Source organism: Nicotiana tabacum, chromosome 9, assembly GCF_000715075.1.
Source record: "Nicotiana tabacum cultivar K326 chromosome 9, ASM71507v2, whole genome shotgun sequence".
NCBI lineage: Eukaryota > Viridiplantae > Streptophyta > Magnoliopsida > Solanales > Solanaceae > Nicotiana > Nicotiana tabacum.
Window position 1 is genome coordinate 92,515,979 of NC_134088.1, and position 10,983 is coordinate 92,526,961.

Here is a 10,983-nt window from a genome sequence, read left to right on the forward strand (position 1 = left end):
TATTACATTATGAGAATTTATAAAAAAAACTATCTTACCGTCAATATATGTTTCTTATAAAATATAATATAAGTCTTAGTGATGCTAAGTTATCAAGTATTTTCGGTAGTGGGACCTAGCAGGTAATTGGCTGAATGATCAAGATATGTACAAAAGGATTAGTACGCAATCGTTGAACCGCCTCTAATATATATATATATATATATATATATATATATATATATATATATATATATATATACGCAAATTATATCATGTTTAAGATATTTCAAAAGTTTTTTATTTTCTTAAAGTTAATATCGAGTCAAGCTGAGTAGCTAGCATAAATGGCATGGATGTAGTAATGTTCAGTCAAACGTTTGACTTGACAATTATTAATATGTTTTATACTCAAATTTACTAATTATTAAGTATAAAATAGATGCAACATGATTCCTATGGTTTCTTATGTTTTTGTGTTTCTATAATCCTAAATGGTACCCCCAGTGTCCAGTAAAACCCAATAAGGATGGTAAGAAGAAGGTGGGAAACGATCCCACAAGTTGTCCCAAAGAAGAAATTACACGTGTTCAACACACAAACACAGACAAATTAAATCTTGAACTTGTGTTGAAACTAACCTAGTTGATTGCTTCATAAAGTAGCTAGGCCCCATTACTTTTTCCCTTTTAAAAATCAAGAACAAGAATATATGCCCAGCCTGTCTCCTGCTAACACAGTCCGTGTTCGTGTCTAAACCGTAAGCTTTCTTTCCTATGTAACACTTCACTTATCATATATCACTATAAATATATTAACACTTCCTATGTTATTTATTGACTCAAAAGGAAACCTTAAACTGAACCATCCACTCTCAAAGCTTTACTCAGTACACTTCCAACTTCCAACTTCCAAGATACGTACTCTCCACTGATCAAGAATGAATATTTTTGGAGACCACAATTTTGATCCACTAATTCCTACACTGTCAACTTCTTTGTTGCCAGCTGCTGAATCTTCAACTTCGTCTGATAGTGGCAGCTCAGGGAGTACACCTAATTATTCTGATGAAGAAGTGATGTTAGCTTCGAACTATCCAAAGAAACGTGCGGGTAGGAAGAAGTTTCGTGAAACTCGACATCCAGTATACAGGGGAATAAGGAGGAGAAATTCGAATAAGTGGGTTTGTGAAGTAAGAGAACCCAATAAGAAATCAAGAATCTGGCTGGGCACTTTCCCAACTGCAGAAATGGCAGCTCGAGCTCATGACGTGGCGGCCATAGCTCTAAGAGGCCGGTCAGCATGTTTGAACTTTGCTGATTCGGCTTGGAGGTTACCCATCCCGACTTCAGCGGCCGCAAGGATATTCAGAAGGCGGTCGTTGAAGCCGCCGAAGCATTTCGGCCTGTAGAATCACATGGAGAAAACTTTAAGAAAATTATTGTTGACCAAGTAATACAAGAGTTGGTTGCAGAATTGCCTGATAATGTGTTGTTTATGGACGAGGAGGCACTTCTCTGCATGCCGAGATTACTTGTGAATATGGCCGAAGGGCTAATGCTACCTCCACCTCAATATATTATAGACGGATATGAAATGGAAGCTGATCACGCTGACATGTCTTTGTGGAGCTATTGATCAATTTAATTAGGCAATATGTGTAGAGACATTAATTTGAATAGTTTAGTTCTCTATAAGTACAGTCAAACTGCAATGAAAAATAGACACAATATTGTATGCATCACTAGTAGAATAGTCAACAACCCTCAATTAATTTGTCACACTAGGAATTACTTGATAATCTTTATCAATTACTTGATAAATGACAACAAATTACTTGGTTTTACTCCCATTGATAGATTCTTTTTGCATATTATTATACGTGTATGATATTTCTATTCTTTTAGAACTTATATTCTCTCTAATTAATTCCAATTTATGTAATATAAGTTTTTTCCTTCTATTTGTTTGTGCTAAAAAGAATGATACCTTTATCTTTTTGAAAATTATTTAGTTTTAGTATTTTCATTTTACCCTTGATGGCATATAATTTAGTCAAACCCTCACAATCACTTGTTAAAATAAAAAGACATCTGAAATTCTCACTACCACTCACTTAAAAGGACTACTTCAGTACTTGTGTGCTTATATTTGACTTACGTATCAGAAATCATCTTTAATTTCTTAAAATTTGTGTCCAATCAAATGTTGTAATATAAAACAAGACGGATGGAGTAATATTTAACATAGAAAGTTTCTCATTTTTGATATCATCCTTCTTTTGCTTATTTCGCTTTAATTTATTTTAGTTTATTTTGATAACAGATATATACATTCCGCTATATTTTAAGCGCGATCACTCATATCCGGTCGTAATTGAAAACCTACGTGATATTTTGTGTAAGTTCTCAAAATATAAGAAGTTTCAATATATAATTTTAAAATATGAAAATATATTTGCGATTGAATATTCATACTGCATGAAAGTTTGAGTAGATTTCCGAGATGGTCACACAACTTGTAGAGGTATCCGACCAAAGTTACCTTTGTTTCTTTTAGAACAGCAAAGTCACCAACTGTTATTGTTTAACTCAAAAAATAAATACAATACATTTTACATGTTATATCATATCACAATCCTTTTTCTTAATAATAAAACTCATTTAATTGATGATACTTATACCCATGAGAGTTTGAATTAGCAGATATCGACCCTATCTCATTCTTTCTTTTCAGAAGTGTCGTAAATAATGCCACAATGAGCAACAAACGCGAGCTCCACAGTGGAAAGAATTGCTAAAACTTGCCATGGTTCTGTGAATGAATCTTTTGACGTGGAAGAAGTGGTTGATTTTAGTAAAATTTAGAAAGGCTGTTACCAGAGAATTGGTATTAAAATCTCCATCTAACATTTTATGACCGTTTCTTCGTGACATGTTTTTATCTAAATTAGCGAATATCATGAGAGTTTCATAAATACTCAGAGGTTCAATTCATTGAACTAACTTATAATATATAACAATAGCAACACTTGATTCACAGCTTATATGCAAACTGTATACGGGTAAAATCAGGGATAATGCACACTCCGATTTTTCGGTGAAGAAAACGAAAGAATGGCGTGGACGCACGAGATTGAAATTGAGGTAGGGAGCTCTTCGTATCGAGATCTATGAAAGATGAACGATTTGCTCATCATCGGGCCTGATAAAGCGATGCACCCCGGACCCAGGGCGAGCTCTAAGACCTCGGAAAACACGGTAAACAGTTACACACGACGGATAGAGGGCTGTGATATTTGCACCCAACCGAATATCACGGCGGAGATCTCGTTCGATGTCGGTTACGGATCAATAATTAACGAGAATGGAAGATATTTACCTTTTTTAGACTTATACTAGGGATAAAACTCTCCTACCATATTAAGACAAAGTTTTTCTTTTATAACACACATTGTAACACGCGAATCAAAACACTACAAATTCATTTTCTGCCTTTTTGCTACTGTTAAAGTTCTTGTTCACTTAACCTGTTCTTCATTCATGACAGAGCTCAAATCGAGGATCCAATCGAGGATGAGGTCATTGTTTGATCTAAGTTCAGGCTTGGCTACAACGTCACAATTGGTTTGACCATTTAATTCGTTTTTAATTAATTAATCTAATATAATTTGTTATTTGTGTTGAATCAAATCACATATCTTTGAACGTTGACGCTGAGTCTGGCCATCATGGCGAAAATAATAATTTGGTACCTAGCAATGAGGTACCTCCTGCTGATCCCAACAGTGTCCCAATTTCTAATTCGTTCGATGCTAACTCACATGTGACCATCGATGTCAATTTGCCAACTGATCCCGAAAACTGTGATCGCAGGGGACCCCGACCAACAGTGTCTGAAAGCGAAGGTGATGGGTTAAGCCTACGAATAATCTTCGAAATATTGTAGGCTCAATTGGCGACAATAGTGCAGGTGCAGAATCAAAGCGACACCCCCAACAGGGTCGATCCCGAACAATTCGAAGAAAGCACCCGAAGAAGTGAACAAATCATCGAGAGACTGGGTGAAGCCGAGCCCGGGGTCAAACCCAAGATAATAAAAATGCTTGAAGCATTAACGAAGCGGGTGAAGTTAGGTGAGAAGAAAATTGAGGCTAATGACAAGAGAGTGAAAACATACAATTCCAGGGTCGATCAAATCCTGGGAGCACATGATCTCGTCCAATTTCACACCTCAATTCAAGGTTATGAAACGGTCGAATGCAATGATAGTACCCAATGAGAGTCGGTGTCGATTTTCACAGGGAGCTATATATGAGAGTTAGGAGTATATATTGTAGTATGTGAATTTGACTATCTCAATTTATACTTCAACAAATTAGGGTTGTTTTTAAGTCTAATTTTAAAACTAAGAGTGCAAGTTGAGAAATAAAACTAAGAAATCATTTTTGTTGTTTTTCAAGTTTTGTAAAAAGCCTAGATCTATGACCATTGCCTAGGTGTTTGCCTAATAAGATATAAATCTTAATGCTTGTTTTATTGATCGGGGTGTATTATAGCTATCAACACTCAATTACCCACTCAATATCTCTCTGTCAGAGAGTGATTTTGTCCAATTTGGCTTTCTCAAGTCCAAATGGGCATTGCACAAAACGGTTGATAAAAGCTCAAGTCGGGTTATTACTATCTCTAGGTTGAACCATTTAATTGGATTATCAATCTCTCGATTGACCAAATTCCTTGTTAGCTAAGTTTTCCAAGACTAAGTCTCTCTTTCTCAATTAGAGACCAAGTCAAATAGGCATGAACTAATGTTTGCAATCATTAATTTCATAAATTAAAGCATGAACAAGGCTAAATAATAAATACTCAACCATAAACAAGCATTAAATTAAACACCAATAAGGTTTACACACTAGGGTTGGGTAACAACCCTAGTAAAAATCTAGCTACTCATGCTTGAAATTGAAGAAAAAGAAGAAGAAGAAGAAGAAGAAGAAGAAAGAAGGAATAATAATTAAACTCATATTGCAAGATTAAAATGATAAAATCTATGTTAAAATAGCTCAAAATATGAAAAACTACTAAAAAAGTAAAGAGAAACGGCTATTGTAGTTGCTAATGCCACAAGTTGACCTAAAATTGTGAAACTCATCTATTTATACAAGGTTGGAAATTTCGAACAAAAATGCCCTTTGGGAGGTTTTGCGGCCGCATAATTCCATGTGCGGTCCGCAGATTTCTTCAACTTGTAGGAACTGGAGGTCTGCGGCCACATAATTCTGATCTGCGGCCACAAGGCCTTCTTTCTGCGGTCCGCAGAATTATAACTGCAGTTGCATCTTGCTCTTCTGCGGTCCGTATAATTACATATGCGACCGCATCTTTCTCTTCTGTGGTCCGCATAATTACATCTGCGGTCGCGTAGCACTTCTTTTGCGGCCGCATAATTCCTGTGCTTATCGCACTTCTGGGAGATTTGGAATGCACATTCTCTGAACTTTTTTTCCTAGCCATCTTCTGTGGCCGCACAATTCATGTGCAGACTTCACTTTGCTAAAGATCTGCTGCCCTTTCCTTCATCTTCTGCTGCAGCAGATGATATTCTGCGGTCCGCACTTCTGAGCTTTAGTGTCTTATATGGCCTTGAGTTTAGATTACTCCTTTTTGAGTTGGATTTTATCTCTGGAGTCCATCTTCAAATATTCCTGCAATTTACCACATTTTATCAGTTTTCGGGAACACAATTAAACTCTTTTGGACTAAAACAAAAGCTAGAAGGCACTAATAAGTAGTCAAAATCCCCACTTATCAACTAACCAAACTTAAGTTTTTGCTTGTCCTCAAGCAAATAAATTAGTTCCCACCTCCACAAGTTAAGGGCCATTCCAGCTAATCAAAGGCGAGTCATTGACACATCAATTGAGACCAACAATTACCCACACCACTTATGAATTATCAACAAGGCAACAAGTTAAACCTTTATGCACAAATAGGTCTAATGTGACACTTGAGCATCAAGAGTTTACTTTACTCATCAAAGAAGCTCTCTCTTTCATCTAGGTAATTATGGATCCCAAACTCTTCCTACTCTACTCTCCGTTTGCCTAACTCGCTTAAGAATTTTAGCACTCAATCCAAAGAGTTTCGAAAAGTTCACTCATCTCTCTCAAAAGAAGGTCGCAAGTACGGCTTTAAGTACCATAGGTTTGCCCCTCATGTAGATCACCACTAATGTAAGCTTACTCGGCTTGAAATCACGTAGGGCTTTTTCGGAATGGAATGAAGGCTTTTGGACTACGGTTGGATATGCTATGATAGAGAGGGTTCATCTTTCCTTAAGCACTCCATTTTCTGTTATCGGCTCATGCTTTGCCAATTCTTTGAGGCATTTTTCTTTTCCTTGGGGGAAATTAGAGAAACTTAACATCACTCTTTCTTGATTATGACATTCATTTTTTCCTCTTTTGATTTCTCCATGCTTTGCAATATTACTTTTCTTTAAACCCCTTTAACTTTTCCATGTATTCACTTTCTTTTTGCATTTTTATTTTTGCTCTTTCCTTTTCATCATTTCTTTTCTCTTTTTGTGCCTTGATACCTTTTCCAAGTTTCTCGTCTCCCACAAACTTACGTTTTTTAAACTAATTATTTCACAAGAGTGTTAGGAAAAGCTCGGGTGCCAAGAGAGGGTCACAACAAAATGGGTAAAGGCTTGTGACATGGTTATCAACCGAGAAAGGTTTGAGCCTCAAATGGGTTGACTAGGGATAACAACATTGGTGGGTAATGGAAAACTTCAAGTGAGTCAAGGAAAGCCTACAATCACTTCTTAAGTCAAGCAAAACTTAAGATTTCACCTTGAAACATATTCGGGGCAAGTTCTAGACCATTCGCACGGGAACTTGGACTTGCAACAAAAATATCTCACCTCTCACGCAGCTGGATTGTTAAAGAGGATAGAGTCGAGGGCCTATAACGACCATATTCAATATTGAAGATCACTATGGTTCGCCTAAACCACTCAGTGATTGCCTAAGTCAACACAAGAGTCACAAGGTCACTAACTAGAGCTATTTCTTTCAAAAATACCTTATTTTTAACCATAAGCGTGTAGTTAAGTGCGTTGGTACCAAGTGAAGCATGTTTGAATCTTCGAGCATGACTCAATTAGGTCTTTTTATTCATTTCTACTACTACTATTATTACCTAAATACCAAAAACGGACTCAATCCCTTAAGAAGGTTGTCACTCCATCCATCGTTGGGAAGAGTCACCCGGTTCGCACAAAAACTACCTTTGGAAAGAACCGTGGCATTAAGATAACCAAAGGCTTATTATCTACTAAAACATGAAAAAAAGCTATTAAATCAAAAAGAAGCTACTTAGTTAAACACTAACTAATAAGAAAACAAACATAAAAGAAGCTACAAAACAAAAACTATTGAAAGCGTAACAAATATTCATAATGAGAGAGTAGAGAGAATATATATACATAATGAGAAAGAACAAGAAAATAGTATTAAGTTAATTACAAGCCAAATGTCTCAGAATCATCAAAATATATCAAATAAACTCCACCCCCTCTCCCCCGCCAAATAAAAATAAGCATTGTCCCCAATGTGTAACAAGGGTCAGAGTGAAGAAAACTCCCTATGGCTCTATGGCCATCTCTGTGTCCCCAGCAGTGGCACCGACCTCGGCCTCATCCAATTGGATCTCATCATCCTCAACTCCGGGAGTAGTTGGGTTGATGAACATCTGACGTACTACCTCGGCAGTGTCAGCAGCTATGTGTGGCTCCTCAGACTGGCCAGCTGGTGTTGTAAGTACTGTAGGATCTGGGCCTGGGTGGTGCGGGTCAATCAGCATATCAAATGGAACATCTCCGGCTGCTGCAAGCTTAGTAACCTGTCTCCGGAGCTTGTCCACTGACTTCTTGGAGGCTTGGGACTACTGCATCTTCTTTACTTCCTTTCCCAGCTCTTCTATTACTGACCCATGCAGGAGTGGCCATAATTATGTTCTAATTTTCTAAGAGCTTCTTCAAGCTTTCTTCAATTGTGGGGGGAATCTGGGGTGCCGGAATGGATGACTGTGCTGCAACATGACTGAATATGTCAGACATTTTTGCAGTAGCTTTCTACATCCAGTTGTTGAGGCTCGCTAGTATCTGTGAGACTCGCAGCACAGAAAGTGGAGCAGTAGGCATAGGCATCGGCTTCAAAGCCGAGATGGAAGGCACTGAGGCTGAAGGTGGGGCATGGTTGTTGCACTGGCTGAAGGCTTTGCTGAAGTGGAGGATATGTCGGTTGTCTCTGCAGCTACCACTGATGGCTCATCAGATTGGCCTATGGTGGTAGTCGGCTGACCCTTTCTCTTAGGATTGTGTGCATCCATCAGAGAATACCATGAGAAGGACTTCTTAGCCTGAACCTTCGTATCAAAATCTCTCGGCTCCACCAGTGCATCTGTAAGGTACTCAATAATGGTGTTGGGATACAGGTAGGAGGTATCAACTTGCCTTGCGACCACAGACATGTTAGTCGACATCATGACACCCACATTGATCGTGTACCCAGCCATGATGGAGGCGAATAGAACTGCTCCCGGGATAGGAAGGTTTTTTTCATTCTGGCACGGGTTTAGTCTGCTGCAGACAAAGGTCTGCCATCCCTTCACCTCAAATTTAGGGTGTTTTGCTGAATAGGAACCCCTACTGTGACCCATGGTGGTGGTGGCCTCAAAGCTGCAAGAATCTCAGCTAGCCATGGGCGAGCTGCATCTCCCATTGCCAGCTTCTCCAAGTACTATGCAGGCTCAAAATCATTAAACCCCAAGTAGGTGTTCAATGTGTGCTGGTCAAACCGCACCTTCAGATTCCTCACTTTGGTCACTTTTGTCCCTTTCTTTATGTGTGCCACATTGGTATAGAACTCTCGGACAAGATACTCATTTGCGTCCACTGCGCTCTGGTTGAACCAACTCCACCCCTTCCGCTCTCAGAACTGCCTCAAGACTGCCGAATTGTACTTTTCAAGTTGGAACTGTCGCTCAAGAGTGAGCGATCTCATTGGACACCACCCACGGAAAGTTTTGAAGGCAGCCAGACTGATGAACCGGTCCTCCTAGACCTCTTTCTTCTTAGACCGCTCAAGGCCGGCAACTGTGGTATCTCCCCGTCAGCTATCATCCGGAATATCATCAACTATAGCCGCTGGTGCCTTAGAGACAGGTATAGAGGAGGGCTCAGAAGCCTGACTAGCACTCTCTGAACCCTCGGAGGTGCTATGTGATGTTGAAGGCTCATCTCGGAGTTGATACCTCCCCGGTGGCTTTGATTGGACGGCCGACTGCTCTTGAACTGAGTTGCCCTCCGATGCTTCCCTAGATGGGGCATAAGAATTGGATTCGGAGGGCTCCACATTTCTTACTCGGCCGGTTGTCACCTTCTTTATGATTATATTTTGGAGGGCTAGGGGTAAAGTACTTTTGCCTCGGCCCCTGAAATGTTCACCCCTCCCCTTTGAGGTATCACCTCTCCCCTTTGAGGTATCACCTCTGCCTCATGATCTAACTATTGTCTGTACCAAGCAAAAGCAAGTGTCAATTGTAATTCAAGTACAAACATACAAGAACACATCAATGAAACAGTGAACAACCTAGTGTAAAACATGCTTGCAGGGTAGGGGAGTGCGGTCCGCAGAATAATCAATGCAGCCGTAGGTTGGGCATTGCGGACATCACAAATTGCATTGCGTCCGTAGAGTTGAAAGTGTGGTCTGCACAATTGTCAGTGCAGCCGTAGAATTGGAGTGCGGTCCGCACATTTTCTATCATGGCCGCACATCAAATACCACCAAAATGCCAACTCTCTGATGACAGAGAGTGGGCTGTTTTGCGGCTGCGATGGGATTTCTGCGGTCCGCATAATTTTCATTGCGGCCACAGAATTAGTCTTGAATAATGTACCCTAATCTCAACTTCTGTGGACCGCACAATTTCTTATGCGGCCGCAGATTTTAAAACATTTACGAGCAGAGTTCTAGGGTTAACTATTTTTTTCACAAATTTGACACGGTGTTAATATTTAAGCATGAAAATCAATTCACCCATTCCCCTTAGAGCAATTACCAGTTGACCCACTACAGTTTAAACCCTACATGGTTGTAAAATTTAATTCTACTAACAAATGGCCTAATACTAACAAATTATAAATTAAACTAAAAATTAAAAAATTCTAGAAGTAATTGAGGCATACGAGATTTGAAGTAGTGCAAATGAGTGATCACAGATGTTGATTGTGTATGGCAAATGATTTAATAGACGATTTCAATATTTTAGATTTGTGAGTGCTTAGAGAGGAAAAAAAATAAACAGTAGCCTTATGTCTACTATTTATATTGGACGGTCTGACTAAGGGAAAAAGGGATGAGTGCGGCCGCTGAATTCCTACTGCGATCCACACTCTGTTACCTGGTGCTCAAAAGCCCTTGCTGATCTGCGGTCCGCTGAATTTGCAGTGCGATCGCAGATTTTTTTTGCGGACAGCAGATTTTGATGTGCGGCCACACTTTGGCCATTTCACTGATAAACCAACTTCAGAGAGTTTGCATTTTTCCCTTTCAATTTGTGCGGTCCGTGCTGTAATTGTGCGACCGTAATTCCCTTTTGCTGTAGAAATCATAATTATGTTGTCCGCACAATGTACATGCGGTCCGCACTTCTTTCCATACTTAGCCAATTTTTCGGACACAGTTCCTATAAAGTACATTCATCCCTGCAACACACTTCAAATCCAGTTAGCACAAAAATAACGCCTATCTACAAAAGAAGAAAAGAAAAGAAAAAGAAACATGGGTTGCTTCCCAAGAAGCGCCTGATTTAACGTCGCGGCACGACGCAAATTACTATCATTTGAAATGAATAACTGCCACCACGTGACCATCATAAACCTTTCCCAAATAATGTTTCACCCAGTGACCATTGACTCGGAATACCTCAT

At 39.3% G+C, this 10,983-nt stretch overlaps 1 pseudogene; it reads left to right on the forward strand.

Moving 5' to 3' along the window:
- The first annotated feature begins 796 nt into the window (after positions 1–796).
- Positions 797–1,823, forward strand: LOC107806051 (dehydration-responsive element-binding protein 1A-like; annotated as a pseudogene).
- Positions 1,824–10,983: the final 9,160 nt, after the last annotated feature.